This window comes from Phlebotomus papatasi, chromosome 1, assembly GCF_024763615.1.
Source record: "Phlebotomus papatasi isolate M1 chromosome 1, Ppap_2.1, whole genome shotgun sequence".
Taxonomy (NCBI): Eukaryota; Metazoa; Arthropoda; class Insecta; order Diptera; family Psychodidae; genus Phlebotomus; species Phlebotomus papatasi.
This window is the reverse complement of record NC_077222.1, coordinates 8,122,584-8,147,684: the sequence shown is the minus strand read 5'-3', so window position 1 is coordinate 8,147,684 and position 25,101 is coordinate 8,122,584. Positions and strand designations below refer to the sequence as shown.

The 25,101-nt window shown below is 33.4% G+C and overlaps 1 protein-coding gene across 2 annotated transcripts in view; it reads right to left on the bottom strand.

The window, feature by feature from the left end:
- LOC129798673 (exostosin-1) overlaps positions 1 to 25,101 on the bottom strand; it is a 94,895-nt gene that overhangs the window by 22,876 nt on the left and 46,918 nt on the right. The window lies entirely within an intron of this gene.

Sequence of the window (25,101 nt, the reverse complement as noted above, 5' to 3'; positions counted from 1 at the left end):
TCGCGACGAGAGTTCTGCCTCCATCCTACCATCACTCGTGAATAACACCCCGAGATACTTGAACTTCTTCACCTGTGTCAATGAGGCTCCACTAACATGTAGAGTGCATCCCACAGATTCTCGGGAAATCACCATTACCTCCGACTTTTTGTCGTTCTGAAGTGCCGTTGTCGTCGTGGTAGGCTTGTCAAACCTGATGTCACTCCAGAGCCTCTTCCGTTACTCTGGTGCCCTCCGACCCCGGGACCAGCGGTTGAAGCAACAGCTTGTCCATTGTCTCGCGTAGGTCGTTTCCGGTGCAATCCGTCCGACATCCGAGGCTCTTTGTTGTGTTTTTTTGCTGACAGGTTACTGTGACAACAGGGTGCAAACCTGATGCACAGGCCTCCTTACCCAGGAGACACGGGTTTTGGGGTGGTCCGCGGTTTAGTATTCACTAAGGACTTCTCGTAGACGCAAAGATGCCGATACGTGCCTATAGCTATTTCCAAACAAACTATAGCCAGTTCTAAAACCAACTACAGCCATTCCCTATCCGCCACCTGGGACGCGCCCGATGGGTACCCCAACCACACGGGTTTTTTTGCATATTTATACATTTTATTAATAGCGAAGACATGTAACAGTTTAGCAAAGACACAAACTTCTTTAACTGTTCAACACACTTTTACCAGTAAATATTGTGAATTCGTATGGAAATCGTTGTAAGAATTCATAAATTTTAGGAAAATAGATTAGTTTTGATGGTTATGTTGATACTGTCTTGTAATTCGTATTTACTTTTAGAAATTGAAAGTTTGAGTGACATGCTCGAAAGTTTATATACAGCACAGACACATCTTTCCATAAGCAAATTATGCATCAATGGCAAGGATTCTTTTTAGAATTTCCTAGCGGTTGGATTGAAAACTCTTTGGACAAGGTTTTTTTTACCCTTGCGCCATCTATACGACAATCAAAAATCTTTGGTGTCAAGGAAAATCAAGTTTTTCGATAATTAACTGGTTTGTGTCTTGGCTTCATCGCTTTGTACTTCGAGTCTAAACAATCATCAAAAATAGCGAAAGATTCTTATCATCCACAAGTAGATCTTGAAAAATTCAATTCGAAAATCTGTTTGAAGATCCAAAAAGAGACTCTTACTTCTTTATACTTTCGCAAGGTGGCTTAAGGTACATCATGTTCGAATTTCGAAGTGCTCAAGTGTCAAAATGTGTCGGTCTTCACATTGTTGTGAGGAAAAATACAGAACAACGACGTTTACTGTCCCAGTATTTAATCACTCCATAATCACTGAGCAATTCTAGTGTGATATTTGATAAATTTTCCCCACCTTGTTCGAAAATTTAGTATGAAAATTCCAAATTGAATTTGAATTCTTCGAACTTCAACGATTTTTTGTGCAAATAGAGTTCCATTTACCTTTTATCCAAGACACTATTGGTTATTAGATTATTCAAAATCTACTTCTGTTTGGGCTCATTAAATCTTAAATTTGTGTATCACAAGAATAGTGTCTTTACAGGAGTCTCTCAAATCTGCATCTCTAAAATTCGGACGACCGACGGTAGAATTCGAAATGTCAATTTTGGGGTTATGTTAAAAAATCATGTTGTGGATGATAGAAAATAATTTGTCTGTGCTGCTTCTTGAATATTTAATTATGAGTGAATAAAATGAAGAGAAAGTTCGCCACTACGAAGATTTCTGAGGAAGTACGGGCATTTGATTCAAAGTACAATTTAACCTCACATAAATTCCGTTAGTTTTGAAAATATCGTTCGAATTTGGGAGGTGAGAAATGTCAAAAATACCCCGCGAGCGTTCGAATTTGCATGACTTATTTGCACAAAAAGTCGTTGATGTTCGAAAAATTCAAACTCCCTTTCGAATTTCCAAATTCTTTTCGCACAAGGTGGGGAAATTTATGAAAAAAACACACTTAAGAAGCTGTTAAACAATTACTCAGTGATTCTGAGTGAAATTATAATAAGTGGCTTTAATTTTCAATAAAGATTTTCCTTCGAAACACTTCGAAATTCGAACAAGAAGTACTTGGGCTACTATATAGAAGAAACGAAAAGTAAAAATCTCTTTTCTTTTGTCTTTCAAAGTCGATCTTCGATTTTTTTTAACATCGACTGTTAATGAAGCAAGCCACTCCAAAGTGAAGCCAAAGTTCACATAATCGCCACTTTAGCGCTGGGTGTTCTTTGATTTCGAACTTTCGGTATTCTTGACACTTTCAATCGTCAACAACAGTGCGATTGGTTGAGAGAATTGGTGTAATATCTCATTAAGAAGCTCTTGAAAGATTACTCAATGACTTAAGAAACATTAGGAATATTATGAACATCATTACTTTGTTTTTCCGCACAATAAAGTGAAGAGTGACACTCGAGACACTTCGAAATTCGAACAGGAAGTATTTCAGTTACAACGCGGACGAAATGAGCAGGTTTTCGAAACCGATCATCGGTTTTTCTAAACTCCATTTGCAAATGAAGCAATTGCATGCGCTTACAGGTGGAATTTGATTCTCCAAAAGTGTCTCTGCTAATAGGTATAGGTAACTGTATTTGGTACGAAAAATTCAAACTCAATTTTGAATTAATGGACAAAATTTTCGCACAAGGTTGTAATTATGAGGGCAATTATAATTATCCAGGAATACTGGGAGGCATTGCTTTGTTTTATTCTTAGCAAATCGAAGGCTGACACATCTGAGACACTTAGAAATTCGAACGGAAATACTTTAGCCCCCACGCGGTTAAAATGTGAAGTAAAACTGCTTTTTTTTGGCTTTCGAAACCGATCTTCGAATGCTTTTGCTCTTGGGGAAACCCTGTCTCTTTAACGCTCTGATTTAAATTTATACAGATCTATGAAGTGATCTCAACTATTTAAGATTTTTTTTATGGATAATTGGTTTGAGTATTGGGTTTATCACTTTTTAGTTCTTATATAATCAATAGTTGATAAGTGTTCTTAACGAATTGATAACTAAAATTGAAAACTATTATTAGAAATAAGAAATAAAATATAGATATGTCATATCACAAATAAAGGCTATTGAAAGCTTTTTACAACACTCTGGTATGTGTCTCGACTCGACTAATTTTCTGATTCGAACAATTTCCTCAAAAATACTGTAAATATTTTTTTTTGTATTTTGAAAAATTCTATTAGATTTGCATTGAAAAAATTGTTTCAACAAAGTTTTCACTGTGAACCAATAAAAGTGATAAAAGTGAAACTTATTGAAAAGAAAGTTGAGAGATTTTCATTTAAAAATAATTGGGTTTTTCCTCTAAATCTCCCACACTGGAAAAAAAGTTCTTTTAGTTCAGAGAATTACGAGAAAACGTTTTTTTTATCTCTAATTTCGTTTTATATTTAACAATCTGAGTTGAGCTATGATAGCATCAAAAAAGAAAACATTACTGTTACATTTTCTATTTGGATTTGTGCTAGCTGGGTTTTTTTTCTATTATGCAAACTATTTTTTCCTATTTCCACAGATGATACATGGTTATAATTCTGTGAAATATGCCAAGTCAGTTCATGGAAAGTGACATAAAATTGAAGAGTGTGGAATGACACCACAATCCTAGCATTATTTCTTGAGTGAATCAGTCGTGGAATGTCACATCCCTAATTCTATCTTTCACTCCATATGCGTGAATGGCATACCATGAAAAAAAAGGTCGCTACATCATTCATATGGTATCCATTTATTACACTTCCGTGCAAATCCTTCCATTGCGAACACCTCAATATAACAATTTCTAACCACAGGTGGCAAATGGAATATTCCTCTACAGTCTTTTACAATTTTTCCCACTGTATACCACGATAAAATTGTTGAAAATTTCAATTTGATTCTCCCACTGCAAGGACATAAATTCATTCACTTATATATTTGACATGTATCATTGTGTGCAATTGGAAATAGGAAACCTCTCATTCTCCACCTCAAACCACATAACATTTAGAAACACACAGAAAGTAAAGAAAAATTCTATTGCGCCCGAGGCTATATCGTAATTTCCGGTAATGCTCTTCCTGTATATAATCTATATATATAAAGGCAATATATGACTTAGCAGAAGCAATATTGAATGTATTTTTATATATATTTCTAAAAAAGAAAAATGTTGACATCGTTCCATTTTGCGCGATGTGAAGTTTCCCATCTTTTCCCTATAGTTGCTTTAATAGCAGAAAAGGTCAATATTTGCTTTAAAAGGAAATGATTTGAAAGAAATTCTGAATATATAAGCAAAACAGTTTTGCATTTACTGGATGGATTGTCAGGAACTCCGCTTGAGGTGCATTAGGCAAACCCATATTTACATTCATGTTTATCTTGCATTTATTACTGATAGTTTATGTATAATGTGAAAATGATTCAGGATTAAATACATTTTTTGATAAAATTTGAAAGAAAATAATGTTTAGCCAAGACACACACCATCTAGCTGTTAAAATCAGATTGGAAGACCATAGTTAACAAAATTGCCTATAGTTCAGAATCAAGTGAACTAGTAAATACAACAACTAACAACTTAGTTAGAAAACTTCAGAAATATAAGAATCAGAAGCATTGAAATTATTTAAATCATACTGTATTCTTATTAAATAAAAGTAGCGTAAAATAGAAGAAATGTGAGAAAACGGTGGAAAAAGACGGACAATAGTTGTATAGTTTAGCCAAGACACAAAATTTACTCATCCTTTATTCCAATTTCATTTGATTATTTTTATCTAGTATGAGAAAACTCATTTAACCCATTCAGTCAATGTACCAGAACGGTCACTGAATTTAAATTCTGTACATTAATTAATTACAAACTCTTTTGATTTAGATAGAGTATGGGAGACTGGAGCAAACAGTCACAAATCGAAAATTTTAAAATTCAATATCTTCCATTATAAATAAGATAGCGGCTTAAAATTTTTGCCATAGATAACCTCCATAGGTCTTCTTCAATGTCGTAAGTTTGTTAGAATTTGAACAAGGAATTTAGAAAATAAAAAATACGAAATTTTTAGCCCTATTTTTGAAATATTTTCAGTGCAGAAGATATCAATTGTTAGTTACTTATTTTAAATTTGATGCACTGGTGAATATTTCCCAAATTATCTGGATAATCTTTGAATACGAATCCGCTATCTATTTTAGAATTTTACAAAGATTTCGTTCTCCAGAAATCCTTTTATTAAAAACGACCACTTGGGGTAAAAAGTAACAAAAGCTATGGAGCAAAAAGTAACAAAAACCGAAACAATTTCTGATGTTCCACGGTGAAAACGATTTGCAGTCTTTTGTGTGTTTTTTGTAAAATAGCTTAAAATGCGTTTTTCTCGCTCAGATAGAGAAAACGGTGTTTTACAAAGGTGTAGAAGAATAAATTTGCTATAAAAATATGTAATCTAGATATTTTACTTAAATTTACGGAATCCCGTAATAAAGCGAATCAAAATGTGATAGTATCTTATGCCTGATACTATTTGCCCCAGCATTTTTGAGAATGATCACAAAATTACCTTTTAGAAAACAGCTCGATAAATATATTTCCTTACAAAATAGAAGAAAATGACTTTCACAGAGTTGTAGAGCGGTAAATTTCCTATAAAACTGTGCTAATTAGAAATTTTGGAAGTGTACGGGTAGGGTAAATGTCCTAATTCAAAATCATTTCCAGACGATTTAACTTTGACAGAAGATTCAACACATTAGTTCATATTTTTTCTGAAGAGAATTACATAAATTTGCTCCTTGACTCTTCTAGAATGTTATTGTTTAGTGAAAATTCTTTAAATATAATTTGAAAACTTCTTAAATACAAGAAAAATACACGACTGCAAAATGCTTCTATTGGAAACAAGTTAATCCAAATGGAGACAAGGGAAAGTTTCTAATTGGAGACAAACAGTGTAACTGAAACCACGACGAAAGGCTTCCAAAACCTTGTTGAGTTGTTCTTGAGTGCAGGATTTGTTCTTTTTCCTGGTCTTTTCTCCTTTCCTATTTGAGACAATAAGAAAATATCTCTGAAAAAAATCACATTTCCGCTGTTTCCTATTGAAGCATTTTGCAGACATTTCAGAGAAGCCATTTTTGTTCATGAAATAGAAAATTTATTTCATTTGAAAACTTCACGTATCGTTAACAATAAAGATTAACACTTAATTTCACATAATTTTGTCAGAAATATTACATAAATGTAAGAAAAACGAATAAAGAATAATCACCCTATTGTGTTTTTCATTAGAAAACTTTGTTGATCGATGAAAAATTCGATGGTGAAAAGGTACACTTTTAATTTTTCTGAGAAATTAACTAATTAAAATTTGTGAATATGAATGGATTTTCGCTTTATTTGGAGCAAAATTAACTAAATAATGAAACTGAAGTGTAGAAAATATATAAATAAAAATTTAATACTGCATTTATCATGGATAAAATTGTTGTTTCCATTTGGAGTAGCGAAAAGTTTTCATTTGGAACAGGTTTTGAATTAGCTTAATTTACCCTAGCTTGTAAAAAATAAAATATCCGTTTTGTGACTTTTTGCCCCAGTCTCCCCTAACCTTTTCTTTCCAGTAAGAAAATATGTTGAGTTTTATCCGTTCTATCTCTTTCAAAATGTTTTTTCTTGTATATTCATACATACATTCATACATTTCCTTAATTATTAATAAAAATATTTTAGATTCAGATAATGAATAAAAATGAAAATGGTAGGTACTGAAATTCAAGTAGTCAGTGTAACAAAAGCATTTCTTGCGTCCAATGACGTATAAATTTTGATGAACTGTAGCAAGAGATACTAGATAAAAGCAACATAAAAATTTAGACTTAAGTAGCGTTAATAGGATACGATAAATAAATTATAAAATGGATAATGTAATAATGCGTTTAGCGAAGACACGAACCATAATAGTCACTATCACAATCATAACTGCTTTTTCTTTCAATAATTTGCACAAACCCAAAAATGTTTTTTGTTGTTCTTTTTGTTTTATTGTAAGGAGATTCGTATAGAAATTTGTTTGACTATTTTTACTGACGATGTGCTTTTATCTTTACATAAAATATTTTCAAATATCATTTCTGTTTTATAGAACTTTGCTGATTTATCAAATTTGGCTATCTAATAACAATTGTAAAGTTTTTAAAGGTTTTTAATATCCTACTCTTAAAGAGTGTCAGCTTAAAGATACACAAGATAATAAAATTGAAAATTATTAAATTATTTTACTTATTCATCCATTAATTAAAACCTTACAATCGAATATTTTCCTACAACTTAAATTCAATTTGAATTGTCTTTTAGTTATCTCTATATTATCATGGGGTTTTGTTTTTCTCCTTGAGTTCGAAAGAGAAATGCAATGGTTAACACAGGACTATATAGGACTTTTGTATTGCTCTAGAATCATGTGGTTTGTGGTTTTCTCTGTGGTTAAATTGCAAGAGAATATAGCTTTTTATTTAAAGTTGGTAAACAAAGATTGTTGTTTTCACTTCTATAGCAAAATCTAATTTGTGCCAAACTGAATTATTCAGTCATAAAAGAAATGTCTTGTGACAAAACCATTTTTCATCGGACAAAAGATTTAACAACATTTAAAATTCCATAAAATGTTGCGAGAAAAAACATGGTTTTCAATGCTCTTATGAAAATTAAATTTTAAAGATACTTGTGTGCTTTTTTTTCTTTTAAGTGTAAAAAAGGGTACTGTAGGGCTAATTGTAAACCGAATCTAATCCTGAACTTGGTGATTTCTTCATTGTCTTACATAGTCAGAAGAAAAAGACCACGAGGAAGTACTCTAGAACGTAGACTGGTTCACAATTAACCTATTGTATTCGTTGTCAAGACTTTTTCATGTTAATTTTACAACTTTTTAAGAGTAATTTCATCTTTAAGAGTAATTTCTTACCGATTTCGGATCATCACCGTGGGTAAAATTGCCATTACCGAGATGTTATATTAACATTATTGGGTTTTTCGTTTATTGGTTTCATCGTTTTGATCCGGTAAACACAAAAAGATATGACAAAGTGGAGAAGTAATCGTATAATTCGTTTCGGGTATCTCGCGAAAAGCAGTTCACTTTATCATAGCTGTAGTAACTATATAACCATGATGTTTCTTATTGCATTTCTTTCCCAAATAAAATGTGATTCAACAATGAGTTACTCCCTCAACTATCATTAACCCTTTAAGGACGACTGGGTCACCCGTGACCTATAGAGAAAATAATTTTTCCTGACTACCTGAAGTTATTTCTTTCTAATGTTTGTACCTAATCACAAAGTAGAAAGATGTAGGAATCTAGGATATTTTTTGAAAATCTCCAGCTATTTGCTATATACGAAATATTTGAGCTCAAAAATTACGAATTTTCAAATTTTCACGTTGGTGCTTGAATTTTAATATTATTAATAATATTTAATATTATTTTTTTATTATTACAAATATATTCATGTTACTTATCTTTCAAAAATAACAGAGCAAACGAGTAAACTAGTCGTCTGGAAAATTTTGTGTTTTTTTATCTTTAAGGACGATTGGGTCATATATGACCCATAGTTTTCCAGGACTCCTAGAGATGGGAAAATTTCTTTTTAACCATAAATCTCTTATTTAGGCTAAAATATCGAGGGAAACATGATTTTGTTGAATTTCGCTCAGCGGAAAGCTTCTCGTCCTTAAAGGCTTAACTCTTTCGCGTCCCACTTTTATTCAGCAGATGAATTCATGCAAAATTGAGTTTTTCCTAATGCTTTATGATCAAATATAATAGTTCAGAGAGGAAAAAAAATTTCCATTGTGTGAAAACTCGGAAAAACCCCGGGTCAAATATGACCCTGTTGTCCTCAAGGGAAGTGTATTTACCATTTTCAAAATCTATATCACGGGCTTTTTAAGAGTTTTTTTGCTTGAAGTTATTAATTTGGCCAAAACCATGGCAAACTGGATTGTCTCGATGAACACTGTACTCCTGGTGTTCAAGGAATCTTCCTGGTAATCCCTTGAACAGTCACTGTTACAATATTTTGAGTGGTATTTGGCAAAAATAAACTTATCCACATATTTATTCACACACAATACAATTGCACAACATGAGACGCTTGCACAATACTCTAAAATATTGCAAAATATGTTATAATTCATCAGATATAAGATGAAATGTCCAGGAGCAAGATGTCCCACCTGCATTTCACAAAGAAAAACAATGTCCCAACTACATTTCGCTATAGCTTTGGGACGAAAACACTGTTACTCTTGGGGACCACAGGGTCATATATGACCCGGTAAAATCTACACGCTTTTCTGGAAAATTGAGAGTAGTTTATTATATCAAAATATACAATATACAATCTTTGGATATTCTATCTTGTGTTTCTAAAGAACTTTTTGCTGAAAAAAATAAATTAATATAAAAAAATTTGAAAAAGAAAAGTCATTTCACAAAGTTTGAAATTCGTGATTTTTGATCTCAAATATTTTCTTTTCTTGAATACCTGGAGTCTTGAGAAAATTAGCCAAGAATCTTACAACCTTCTATTATGATGTCGTGCACAAACCGATAGATTTCAATTAATGTAAATAGTCAAAAGAAATTGTTTTTTCCCCGGGTCATATATGACCCTAATGACGCGAAAGAGTTAAAACCATTCTTTCCAAAAATTTAAAGTTTCAAATAGACAGAAATTCCCCAGATGAACTCTTGTTATCTCTCGACTACTGCATTATTAATTTTCCTGACTCAATAGACTCTAACAAATACCAATGAATTTGTGTTTATTAATGCAAAACATCCAGTAAATAAATGTATTCCAAATATTTGAAACGCTAAATTGATTTTATTACTCTCGACTTCTAACAAATTTGAAACAATCAATTACAGCATGAGTTTTAGAATTCTCTCTTGGATGGGGATTTCACAGGAAATAGAAAAAAGCCTGCGGCAGTAAAAGCCATTGAACATAGAGGATTTCATTTAGCTGAAGATATAGCATTTGGAGGATATTGTGCGATGGAGCTTTTCTTAAAGAAAAATGAGAAAGGCGTGGCACTTTTGTGACATCAACCTTAAAGTCGTTGCTTCCTCTTAAATCTGATTATGCAAATTACTTTCATTTCACATTTAAGTTAAATATTATTAGCTGGTACTTTAGCTATATATACATGTATATTGCACAGAAGCTTTCATAAGAACTATGAACTCAAGCATGTTTTCCTAATTAAATAACTTTGTAAAGAATTTTTGTTACATTATTATCCACACACTGTAAAGTTACAAACTCTGTTTGTATAGGGAAAATTCTTTCGCTGGAAAATCAATGGTATATCGCATAAAGATTACTCTTGTCGTTCAGGATATCAATATACCTAACTCTTTCCCATGTATGGTTTAACTTTTGATTTATTAACATTTAATAGAACATGACAAGCAATATAATACTTGTATAACGTGGTCTAACATATAAATTTTTCATATAAGTTATAACGATAAAAATATTATGTATACGTATTTATATTGAAAGTTGATACTTAAAGAAAAATTAAGGGTTTTGTGAGTTGAAGTTTCCTTCGAGTTGACTTTGCAGTTTTTCTCACGTAGTTGATTCCTATTTTATTGGTACACGAATTTAGGATCAAAACAAATCGATCTTTAAATACTTGCTACTACTGTAAAATTGTGAAATCATTGCTCTTTTTTTCAAGATATTAGGGTTTTAAATATTGATTTATTAAGTAAAATGTCAATGTATTTGTAGGCTCACAAAGTAAAAATGTATACAAACACATAAAGTTTATTGTACATTGTACATAGATGAAATAAGTTTAGGTTATCCTAAAAAACAAAATAGAAAATGAAGTAAAGGAGCATTATATCGGACAGCTTGCAATATCGGTCACTTTGTATAATCAGTTAAGTAAATTTTATAAGTTATTTTCTCTTTAATGAAAAATTGTTTTTCCTAATTTCTTTTTTTTATTGTACAGAAAGAATTATCAAACTATTGCTCTATAACAAGAAACACTACTTCTGTTATTCTTTTATTTAAATATGTTACACGCTCGAAATAGCAGAATGGAGCAGTATTTTGGACAGATTGAAATATCGGACAATTTGAGTGAAACATTCTAGCGAACACCAAATGCTAACCGATTTCAATTCATCAGCATTCATCAGTATTTTCAGCAAAATTATGCTAACCTTAAAACTACAGCTTTGATTAGTACCTTTTGTTCGAGAACTGTTAACCGGTCCGTATATTTTTGCTGATCGACTCAGAAAAAATACGCTGAATACGCTGCCATTTTCAGCAAACTGTGATCACTGGGATAAGTTAATAATTTCAATTGAAAACATTTCATTGCAACTTAAGCATCAAAATAGTTTTATGAAAAATATTATGCCCTAGACACACTTACGACTTAAGCCGAGAGATGACTTAGTGGAAAATGATGGAAATGCAGTTTAACCATTATTTCGAATATAATTACGCTAAGCCGCCTCTCGGCTAATTCTCAGGTCTGTCAAGGCCCTTACAGACTGCCTTGTGATGTTTGCAAGCTTGATTAGCTGAGACACTGCATCAATAACATTCAACGTATTTAAATAATATTGTTAAATATACAATAAACATTGCCTTATTTGTGATAACAGTGATTGATGCTTTAGATCTTGAATGAAATTTCCCAGGTGGATTAGGGTAGAATAGCCTAATTTAGGACTTTCAACAAATGGATTTTTAAAAAATTAAAATTTACCACTAGGGTAAGATAGGTTAATTTGGAATCATGTTTAATTTGGAACCTTGAAATTTCCTAACAGTTTTAGATGGCAGAAGGAAAAAAAACAACTGTTGAAGGACAAGTCCAGGGACAGTCTTGATTTGCAGCCAACTTCATTCTTTTGCTTTTTGTCAAATCAGAAGAAATCGAGTCACCTTTGCTCATCCTAAAATCTCTCTAAAAATCCTTTAAATTTCGCATTGTTAGTCATTGTATCCTTACTATTTTTTGAAGTTAAATATATTTTGTTTGAGTTGAGATCATGAGTTTTACGCTGCAGTGGAATAGGACGCAGGTGGAAAGATCGAAAATTGACCTTCGGAGCCGAATGATTAGATCTTTACGTCTTTCAGGTAAAAGTCAGGGAAGATTGTCCAGCCAGGATGTAGATCAGCAGCTCATTACGTTTTGTATAATTCTACAGGTAAATTCACAACAACAACTAAGAACTCTCGACTCTAAAGTGATGTACATACTTCTTCATGGTTTTCTTTTTCTTTTTGACAATCTGAGACAGTGAGAAAATGTCAAAATTCCAAATTAGACATGATTCCAAATTACCCCATCTTACCCTATGCATGAATCTTTGTTTTTTTTTTATCTTGTAAAAAATAGTCATTTTGTCAGCGATTCTCTTGAAAACCTATGTTTCTAATACCGTCCACTTCTTTTGCTTATCAAAATTCTGTAAATTTTTAGTTTTTTTAAAGTCATTTTCTGGAGGTGGACAATGCCAAAGGAACGTCATCTCTAGGAATGAGATCCTGCGGAAAAAGCTTTAGAAGACTCCTGGAAGGGCAAGGGACTTTGAGAAACTTACTGTCCGATATTGCACACAAGTGATTTTTTCTATGACAAGATGTACGCATACAGTATACAAATGATTTCTTTTATTTTTTAATAATTTCAGAGAAAACAGAGTTGACAAAATGCTTTTCAGGGTTGGAAATAACACACTAAAAACTAATTAAAAAATCAATTTGTTTTAAATATATGACGCATCAAATTCATAATAATAATAATGGTGCTTATTATGTAACCTGTCGGAAATAAGCCCCCGTTGACCTTCACTTAAAAGTAATATCAATATCAACTAATTATCGGCTCTTCACAGCTTTGTAATTTCATTGCCCATGGCGATTTTATTTCCCCAAATGAATCATTAAATGAATCAAGGGTTGTCCGTTTGGAAAAATTAATGATACACGATGAAAGTATGATTCTTCAAGACTTCATTGATACCAAAAGTACAAACAAGGAACTTATAATTTATTCAAAATAAATATTTAATTGATTAAAAAAAAGCGAAAATTTGCTTTAAAATTACTAAACACTATTCGGAGATATTGCGAAAAAAATGTGTCTTCAAGTTTTATGAAAATAGAAGCTTACACAGAAAAAAGATGTCCTAGAATTGTTCGTAAATTATACGTAAATGACCTAAAAACTTCGTAAAAGTTTGTATTTTTTCCAAACATTGCTCGTAACACGATTACCTGAGAAGCATATTTTCTTCTTTTACAATACATTTCGTAAATTTTTGTTTGCCTGGAAAAAAATTTACGAACGTTTTTCTGTGTGTTTACAAACATTAACCAACAAATCTTTATAAAAGTTACAAACAATGTTCGTTAATTAATCATATTATGAACAAGGTTTAAAAAAAATACAAATTTTTATGAACTTTTTAGTGGGTTATACTATTTAAGAGTATTTTCAGAAGTCCCGGATAAGAATTTACAAACATTTACGAACAATTTTACGAAATTTTTTTCTATAGCGTTCTGTTACGATCTTATCATTTAAATTTTTCTTCTAGCCAAGACACAAAAAAAAAACGATTACATAATTCCCCTCTCTTTGATTTCTAGCAGTGAAATTCATGTTTTTAATTAATTTAAATAATCTGCCTTCTTGCATTAATAAACAATTTTTTGAGTGCAATATCTTAATGAAAATTAAATGAAAAATTAACACAAAACCCGAGAAGTATCAAATAAAAAAAAATTAAACAAAAAAATGTAATGGCTTTTAGCCGAGACACAAACCATAACAGTTAAATATTAGCTTGGACTTTGATTTGGGGTTCTTTATGAAAGATTATACGCAAAGCTGTATAACAAATCAAAAAATTGGAAGCTTTTGATAACTGAGCTAGGTTTTTCAGGACAATCTGTCTTTCTGGTGAGCGTCGGAATTTGTTGATAAAATCCTATGAATCAAACACACAATTTCACCAGAGCTTTCGACACTTATCGTGCCTTCTTCAGTGGTTCGTGGTTGGTCTTTTCTTTAAGATTTTTGTCACTAATTCCTCTACTTTCTTATGCATCAATTTTGAATTTGGTTACGAGCTAATTTTCTTCGTTCTTTTTTACACAGCGAACGGACTGGTTCGCTTTAAGTAATTCTGTAAGTATTCTGTAAGAAAGTAGAGTAACTAATGACAAAAATCCTAAATAAAAGACCAAAAAAGAACCACTGAGGAAGACACGACAAGTGTCGAAAGCTCTGGTGAAATTGTGTGTTTGATTCATAGGATTTGATTAACAAATTCCGACGCTCCCCGGAAGGACAGATTGTCCTGAAAAACCTAGCTCAGTTACACCACCGTCGGCTCTCCCTTTATACAACTTTTGATAACTGTTAACAATTTATCAAGGGCTATCACGTATCCGATCACTAACAGCCGGAGTTTTCCCAAAAGAAATTACATTCGAAGATCGATTTCGTAGGCCAAAAAAAACTGAATTATTTTCTTTTCGAATTTTGAAGTGTCTCGAGCATTAACACGTGTTAATGTTCAATTTATTGGACGGAAAATCAAGGTAATGAGGCTCATAACATTCCTGTCTCATTATTAAATCCTTTCTGAATCACCGAGCAACTCATTTAACTGCTTCTTAGTGTAGTTTTTCTAATGTCTCAACAATTTTTATAACTTTGCCCAAGTTTTCAGTGTGACAATTCGAAATTCTGTTCGAATTTTTCGAAAATCAACGACATTTTGTGCAAATAGAAAGCTTTTTACATTTTGGCCCCTAAACACTAAATAATTTTATGCTTATATTGATGCAAATTGCCTACGATTGCCTATGAAAAACTGTCAAATATGAACATTTCTAGTGTGTAGAGGCCATTTTAGTCGAGACACTTTTAGTGAATCAAACTCTATGAATGCACCGAATGTGTCTTGACTTAACTTTCTCTAGTTTTCACAGTCAATGAATTTTAATCTTTACAGAACAAGGATTATTCATATTAATTAAAAATGTGTTTGATCATATAAAATATTTGTGAAAAAGTTTGGAAAATTTTAAACATCTGACGAAATTCGATAAATCTCTTGAAGAGTGCATTTCAAAGTTTAATACCAAGTTGTACACTTTCGTCTTTTGCCACTGCGCGAATATTCAACTTAAACTTGTAATTCCTCAAGTGTGCTGTTTACAAACACATTGTCTACATCGAAGAGCACAGAACTGCGATGCAATATATGAAATATATATGTACATATAATGTGAAACGTGGAAAACTTTTGTGGAAACTCCTCTTTAAAACTTTCCAAATTGGGCTAATATGGACGCCACTCTGTCACGCCTCTAAACTTTAGGTAAATCCAATATTTTTCTAACTTCCTCTATTCTCACCATCTTTAGTAAAACCAAATTGCATTTTCTGTATCCCTCTTCAATAACACGTTAAACGTGTCGACCATGACATCAATAAACTAATTTCTTGGGAACTCTTCCACTTTAGAGAAAATCTTTTATTATTTGGCAGATAATACTTTCAATCAAAATTTCACAGACAGTATAGCATAAAAGTATTCTTGAATCACTGATATTGTTCTGTTATTTATCTTGTTCCCTTTTCCTTACAATTTTCCTTCATGCCTCATTTTATTCCAATTCTCATCCCTTTTCCTCGTACTTTAACTCCCAAATGAATAAGTGAGAAAAGGCAGTTTCACATCGTCAGCATAATTTTCTGAGAATGTGAACTCAAATGTTTCCCCATGTTCAGTCTTCGCGCCAATTTCTTATCCTATGCTATATATACATGGAGCTGCCATATATAGCAGATCCCGCCTCTCAATCTGACTTCACCCTCTTGAAATTTCCCTATTTCTCTCCATATAACTAACGCATAATATACCATTGGCAGTGTCTAAAAATGTTTCTGTTTTGCCTGTTCTGTTCTTCTATTTTTTTTTGCTCTACTTATAAATCTGTCAAGTACAGCGGTCAAATGAGGAAGAATTGTAACTCGAGATAAAATGATAACTTATATTGTCTTTTCAGCCTTGCCAGACTCAGACTATACATCCACAGTGTTTATGGTATGTATACAGTAAATCCTATAGAATCTGAGAAAATTAATCAAGTGAACTTTTTCTGTTGCAGGCATATTTGGCAGAATTACAATAAAATTGAAGACTTGCCAAAATTTGAAAAACAGAATGGCAATGCCAGAACTGGAGTATACCATACACTGGCGACGCTGGTGACCATATTTTGGCATAAATTTTCAAATAAAAATATTAGTATACACCGTAGTGATAGGGGTAGTATAACATTGTAATACCCTCACGGTTTTCTTTTGGAATATGAAGCATTTTTGTCCCAGTGCTCATTCAAAACATATAGGAAGGAATATAAGGAATATAGCAAAATTGTAGTAATAAACAGTGGAATAGGTTTGTGTCTTGGATGTTAGAATAAAGAATCTCAGCTAATTATGTGTAAGGGACAACTTTGACCGTTGTGTCACATATAAGATTAATACTAAGAGTAAGAAAAAACGGAAAGAGAGGTGTGAGGTGGAGCTATGGGGGCTCCGGAAGTGAGCACCCATAGCTCCATTCCAAGAGAGCCACGAAACCGGCGTCTTCCTTGCTTCACTGGAGATGATCGACTGAAGAGCCGATTCGATTGTGGCTTCGGAATAACTTGTCGAGCACTCACAACCCCATCTAGCGTAATTATAGCGATATTGGAACATGAAATGAGCCGCCGTTATAGCACCCCTCAAAGTTACCACCTCAGCTGAACGGACTTCAGACCTAAGGCTTAGCCATAAGGCTTAACTTCTCTAATTCCTTATCAGTCGAACATTTTTAGAAAATTTTGACTTAGAAATGGACGATTAAAGGGAATTAATCTATTTGATTCAGAAGAATAAATGAAACACGGATATGACCTTTGGTTTCTTCTCCTTTACTTTCTCAAAAACCGACGTTTCGGAGGGGTTTTCCCCCTTCCTCAGGTATGGAAATGATTGGGAAAGAACTTGACACAAAGGATTTTGTTACACTTTTAGTGCTTTTTGGACTTTTCTCAGCGGACACTTTTCTCATTGGATTCTCACCAAAGACTCAAAAAGATATTAAAATGAAAAACAAAGACGGAGCCAGCCAGGGATCGAACCCGCGGCACTCCCGTTGAATGTCCTGCGCTGTACCGCTGAGCCACCGCTGCATGCAGTCTCATTCGAATTTTCTTTATTATGTGCTGCATATTTTCAAATTTGGGGAATTTAAAAAAAAAATAACCAATTTCGCACTTTTTGAATATACCACGTTTAATTTGATGCCTTTCTGCGTAGTTGAGCAAAGCCCCAGATTTATATGAATTTGATGACTCGAGTACTTCCCTTGTTAGATAAAAACCAAGATTGTAAGATTTTGCACGCTTAACAAAACGCCACTTCTGAAAAACATCTTTATTTTCCTTCATATTTTTGGTTAATTTACGTTACAAAAATGAATGGCAAAGGGTCCAGGTTTTGTGAAGTACTCAAAAGAGTAGTCTTCTTGAGTTCAAGGATTTCGCGAACTTTTTCCAGCTAGTCAATTTCTACTAAGCTTACCGGTTCACAACCGATTTGAACCAATTTATAAATTAAACAAAAAATCATCCAAAAAAACTTAGGAGTAAAGTAATTGAATTTCCGGTAAAAATTAGTTTTCGGTTATGAACCTTTTCATTATTGGTTCTTAACCGATTGGAATCGGTTCAGGCTTGTCAGGAATTTTTGTCTCTTTAGAGTTCGAGCAGTAAAATTGGAAAAATTAATATTACACCATTTTAAGTGCGAATGAGAGGTCATAATCATCAATACAGAAAGCAAAAAGGAAAATGTTTGACCCATGAAAAGCCTGAAAATGTTTATACGATAGGCATAATTCTTTCGCAGGTACCCTCACGTTGTTTTACCTCGATACGCACATCTAAAAAGGGACAGATAATCCTAACCGGCTTATGTAGGTGAGATTCTTAACGTGAGCTAACTCGGAGTGCATGCAAATTCGACTTAGAGCTGAAGTTGAGAGACGCCATTCAGTTATCTTGAATCAAATTCGTGAAATTATGCAAATTTTGTATTTAAACCAAAATATCAAGGATTTGGATGAACTGATAGAAAAGTGATATATGGGTGAAATGTAGACCAGAATGTTCTCTATAATTTTGCCGTAGAACTTGAACTCATCGATTACTCAGAAGCCAAGATAAGCGAGGTTTTTTGTTTCTTAACTCGTTTTTTCATCCAGAGTGCCCCAAGTAGTCATTTGTTGAGCTTCAACTATTTCAAAGAATTGTTGTATTTTGTGGGACTTTCCATTTAAAACCCTAGTTTAAGTGTCTTTGTGGAGTAGAGGCAGTCAAAATGGCATCTGAGTGATTTCAAAGCGTTATTATGGGAAAAATCAATTTTTTCACACTTAAACGGCAAAATCGGAGTGATAGCGTAGTCTGAGTGGAAAATGATGTATGGACGAAATGTAGAGACAAATGTGCTCTACAATTATGTTGAAGTAATCATCAAAATCGGTTCAGCGACAGTCGAGATAATTGAGGTTATGTGATATTGAAATTGGTTTTTCGACTGTGGCGCCCCTGGTGTTGGTCCCACGAAGTTCAAATATTCTAGAAAGTTGTAGCATTTGGTGAGATCTTTCGTTTAAGCCCTCATTCATCAAAATCGGTCACATAGAACCGGAGATATGATTTTTTAAATTTTGTGAAATTTGACCCCTCATATCTCCGGTTCTATTGAAACCACAGCGCGCATACGCACCATTTTGGAAACGTCCTAGACTGGACTACAACATACTAAAATTTCATTAACTTGCACAATGCCGTTTTTGAGAAAAGTGACTTTGAATTTCGATGAATTTTGACGCTATCACAGCGCCACCTGTGGTGACTTTTTGAACTTCCATCTGAAAATGCTCATCGAGACGAAACCAAAAAGGTAAAATTTAGGTCGCTATGTTAATTAGAACCGGAAATAGAGGCCGGTCAATGTTCGAACTTTGACCCCTTATAGCTCGGGTCAGGGTTTTTAGATCGACTTAAGGTTTTTTTTTGTTTGATAGGTATAATCAACGGCTACAACATACTAAAATTTCAGCCCGATGCACAATGGAATTTTTGAGTTATTTAACTTTTAAGATTTAAAAATTTTCTTTTTAAAAAAAGCGCCCCTAGCGGTGGTTTTATGAACTTGCGATGTTAGAAGGGGAAGTGGCATTTCACGAAAGCTTTCCAAAAAGCCCTCACTTTTTAAAGTCTGATAATTAGAACCGGAGTTATGGCCATTTTAAGAAATTTTTTTTGGACCCTTATAGCTCGGGTCAGGGGGGTCGGGGGACCTTAAGTTTGGTATTGATGGAAAGCTCTAAGGCCCAGTTATAACATACTAAAATTTGAGTCCGCTGAATGCCATAGGGGCGGAGCTATTGAGAAAACAAAAAAAGGGGGGTCTTCAAAATGGCGGAAGGAGGGGTGGGGGGTGGGGGGTCTATGCACCAAGTTGCAATTTTCACCCGATATATAACCTTTGCCGAAAACCGCAAGTCGATATCTTTTTTAGTTTAGGAGCTATTAAGCTCCAAAGAGCGGCCGGCCGGCCGGCCGGCCGGCCGGGAACGTAACTTAGCCACATATATATTCGGAATCAGGAAGTGGCGAAACACATTTTGGCCAAATTTGAGGTCGATCGGACGACATGAAATTTTGTTAGGATTATAGTAGGTGAGATTGTTAAGAATTTCACCTAATATACACCATTTTGACTAAGTTAGAAAATCAAATGTTGTATTTTTAAACTTGTAACCTTTTTTTTAAGCCTGATTTCCAAAAATATTCCTCATTTAGAGTAGTTTTATTTAGAAAAACTCTTCAAAGTGATAGTATCTTAATAATTCCAAGCCCCTCCAAAAGCTCTTTGATATTATTTCAAGAAAACCAGAAATTTGACGTCTTGAAATCTTAAATATTGGATCCAGTAATCCACTATTGTAAATCTTGAAATCCACACGGTTTGTGTCTTGAATTTCAAGATTCCAAAATCTTGAAATCTTCTTGATTTTGGTTTAAGAATTGAAGCCATTATTGATATATTTATCGATAAATACTTCAGGAGTACAGCATTCCATATAAGAACTTTTTGCTTATTGCGTCCACCGCCGTCTTAGCATTTGTAGTCAACCTCTAGGCTCTAAAGCAATACAATCAAGACAAAAGCAATCTATAAGATATCCACAATTTTTGTTTGTTTGTTTTTTCTTATAATTTAATTATTTTATTATTAAAAGAAAAAAAGGTATTATTAAAATTAAAGTAAGTGGATAAAGTCAAAGGCAATAATGTTAATGATCAGGACAATCTTACCAAAAATCGAACATTAGGTAATGTGCTGCACAGACTTACGACTTAAGCCGAGAGACGACTTAACGTAATTATAATCAACACAATGATCAGATTATATTTCCAACAGTTTTTGACTAATTCGTCTCGGATTAAGTCGAGAAATTGCTTAGTTAGTGAGAAACTCATGGGAATTTATTCAAATCATTATTTTATTTATAATTAAGTTAAACCGTCTCTCGGTTTTGGGCACTCAATGTGTCAAGTGGTAGAGCACTCATTCTATGATGCAAATGTCCCGGGTTCGAATCCCCTTTAGGTCACCAGAAATTTTTCTGCCGTTAAAGGAGTTCGGATTGCATCCAGTGAGCTTATCACTGCATTTGATTCCACGGGGCATGGGACTGATAACCCCATCTCGTATAAGAAAAAATAATAATAGATGTCCTGAACTCCCCTTGTGGGAAGGCCTAGTTCCTCTATGGAACGTTGTGCCACCATTATTATCATTTATTATTACAAAACACAGCCCATTATATTTATTATTAATGTTTATTTTTTATTGAGAAAATATGGAAAGTTCCGGAAGCAAAAGAAAATAAACACCTTGTTTAAATGTGTTTGCAAATAAGTTTCGTGGAAGGTGACTTAATACTCATAAAAAATCTATATTGTCTCTTTGATAAGTGTCTCGGCTAAATGTGTGTCATAGATTTGAATTCTTTAATCAGTTCAAATTGATTATAAATTAGTATATACCCTTAGTAAAGAATATGATATCACGTACCACTTGGAGCAATTTACGAATTTTCTTTCATTCAATTCAGCACACAATATAGAATTGTACTAGCGTTCACATAATATTCGGAGAGTGAACTGGACTAATTTTTAATTACTTATTCGTGCTGATGATAATTTATTCATGAGTCTCTGCTTTACATCGCGCACAGGGACACAACTGAAAAGATGGGACGCGAATGAGATAAAAAGTTTTCCACTTTTGAACATTACATTTAAACTTGTTGCACTGATAATGAGAAAGAAGGTTGGCAAGAGCGTATTTGTCATAATTTAAAACTACTCTTTCCTTATGATTTTAATCACACGGTATTCCCTCTTTCTGCCTTCATGAGCATTTTTTTTTATGATATCGCTATAACTTGGAAAGTTAATTTATTTCTCTGCGCTCGTTGCAGGATTTTGAAGAAAGGTTATTCTTTTTTTTTTAGTATGAATTTTAAATGCAGTTTTTGACTTGCCACCCCCGCCCCCAAAAAAAGAACACTCGTACTCATATTCTGATAGAACCCTTACATATTTTATGTCAGTCGTAAAATGACTAACAGAGTACATAGGCATATATTTTTATGCTGGCAAGTATATAGTGTGTATTCTTGAAATAAGAATCCAGAATCCAGATAATGAATATACCAGCAGATTCTCACAATTCACAATGACTACCCTGCTTTATTTTATTGTACTTTTCTTTCTCTCTGCATCCCAGAAAATATATATATCTAACCATTCCTGTCCGAAAAACTCACATGTCTTCTTCACCAAACCTCACATAAATATTTTGACAAGCGTCACAGAGAGAAGGACGTGATTTGATGATAAGCATAATCATATTACAAAATCTCGGTAACAAAAAAGCTGCCACTGGAGCTTTTTCTTCCCCATTCGTCATGAAAATAACCAAGTCAATATTACTATGAATATTTTCGTTGAGGACGTGTTATTATTTTTTTGTATAATATCTTGGTGTAATCCCAAGTGGTAAGAGCTACACTATATCCCGATCACGTTCTACCATTGTGACCTATCATCCCAATAAGAACGACGAAATATGCTTTAGAAATATTATGCATTCCACTGAAATACTTCTATCAACAAATAAATATTTGACTTCTTCAGCTATTTCTTTACCAGGATTTAGTGCCTTGAAAAATTGCATTTAATCCCTTCTAAAGACAATTTAGAAAATTTGTGGAAGATTTATTTTAATTTTATTAACTTCATAAACTAATCTTTTTAGGGAATGATAAAATTCAAAGATTTTATGGGATAATTCAGAGAACCTGCCAGGGGTTAGATACTAATCTTGTAATGCCCTAGACACACTTACGACTAAAGTCCAGAGACGACTAAGCTCGTTCATAGCCAAGTCAATTCCTAAATCCTAAAATAAATATTTCTCGTAAGCAATTGCTAACACTGAATTTTCAGTAAAGCAATTTTAACTTAAAACTTATTCAAAATATAACGTTTTTAGTATTAAAATCTTCTAAATGAACAAATAATTTAGATATAATTCATTGTTTATCAAATATTGGAATAAAAATCCATAATTTTTATCAATTTATTTTTAGTGTCCAATTGTACCCTCAAAGTGTCCAAATTTAGAAACTGTCCAAAATTATGAGCCTTTCCCCTATTAGTTTTTTTCTTTAAATTCTCTGTTTAACTTGTACTTTCTGAATTTGGTTGTCTCAGACGGCTTATACAACCTGCGAAAGAGCTTTTCTACCGTTTTTCTCTGGAGGTTGGTCACCAACGCTAAGACGGCGGTGGACGCTAACTATGTCTTCAATTGCTTAAACCGTTTCTGTGCTTTCAAGGGATTTAATCTCAATAAATAAAATAAATAAATAAAATGAAATAAAAAAAAAACAGGAGGGCGGCAGGCATTGACGGCCAGTACACTGAACATATAAAGAACTTTGAACCCGTCACTGTTGCCTGGTTCCTCAAATTCTTTAACCATGGCTTGTATCATCGCAAAGTACCGAAGGAATGGCAAAAAGATCATGTGGTGGCTATTCCAAAGCTCAGAGAAGATGTCAACGATCCAAGGAGCTATCGCCCGGTTTCTCTTTTATGCCATCTCTTCAAAATGTTTGATTACATCTGCCGTACAGGACAAGCTCATCGTAAAGCAAGCTGGGTACCGTTCGGGGAAATGCAGGTCTGATCAAGTTTTGAACCTCATTCAATTTATTGAGGATGGTTCCGAGGAAGGCACTATTACGGAGTTATCACACTAGAAAATTTTACATTAAAGTCAAAGTGAAAAGTTGCTCATTAAAACTTCTAGAACCACTCGAAATCGCTGATTTAGTCAGGACATATTGCTAGAATTGCTCAATGTCACGATAGCACACGGGTTGTTAGATGAGTGTTTTTGTTTTTGAAGCATTTCAGTCGTTTGAGCGAAAATGTCCGATTTTAGTGAAGAAGAGGAAGTTCTCCTGTACACTACTTTTATGTCGTGCAAAAGGACCCGCTAAGCGAGAAGAAGGAGGTTGTGGGCGAGAGATTAGCTCCTAACGCCACCTTCATATGGTGTAGTTAAAATTTTCTGCGCGATTTTTTTGAACAATAATTTTCTCCGCATAACTTCGAAGGAATTTAAAGAACTGCTTCAAATCGTAGGGTTTTATTTTCAAAAGAAGACTACGAAAATGAGGGAGCCAATATATCACCCAAATCCCAACTTATGTGTGAGTTCCGGCGATTGGTGACTCAATTTATCGCAAACGGCCTGAAAACCATTAGATCGGCTGCCTCTATTTTTGTATTCTCGGCTGTTGTGGTCCCAAATGACGGATTCCTGATGCACAGCCTCAATTAATTCGGTCACCATCTCATTTGACCACGAAATCCTAGAAGTTTATGAAGGAATATAAAATGTAGATCGAACACATTTTTGTTTAGCTTTTTTCTTACTTATCCTCAACACCGATCTTTTTCAAGGTCTTTTGTCCTTTCTCCATCTCGTGCGCGATAAACAGCAAGTATTAGCACTACTTTTTATCACAATTTAATCACGAATAAATTGGTGAGAAAATTGTGGCGCAGACACTATCCGAATGACTGCAATAAAGTAGTACCTGATGAAAATTTAATGAGCAAATTTTGCTCATAAATTTGCTCAATTCTCATTAATTTGCTCATTAATTATCAATCGTATTTATGCTATTTTAATCAATTTAAACCAATTTTTGTGACTCAAGTCCACTTTTTTATCACTAAATGAATCGATTTCTAAAAGCTCTTGACGAAAATTGCACATTAGAACACATATCAGCAACAATTAATGTTAATCACATTAAAATTTTAATGTGAAATTCTCTAGTGTGATACCACAGTTACAGGTGTTGCCTTCGTTGACTTCTGTGAAATTTTAGTATGTTGTAGCTGACCAAGGATAGATCGCACTTAACTCACGATCTTCTCTAAGCTAAATTATAAGCGATAATAATTTCATAATCGAATTTTATTAACCGCAAACCAGAAAAAAAACCCAACGCAGCTCAGATTCTCCTCGGAGTGTTCAAAAGTTTGATTTTGAAGATTTTTTAAGTATCTCTAACTGCATTTTATTAGCAATAAAAATAATTATTAAAACTTTTAAATTAAAGCAAATTTTTTATCAAATTAATTATCCCGGTATCCAAAGTTTTCTGAAGTATTTCAACGTACAAAGTTGAAACTCTGCAAGGGAGCCGTTGAATGTGTGTCAACTAAAGTAAATATTGTGGCTTTTAAACCATTTTAAAGTACAGCATTTAGTTGAATGTCCTTTTCGCAACATTCAGGTTTCTCTCCTTTTGAGCTATTTG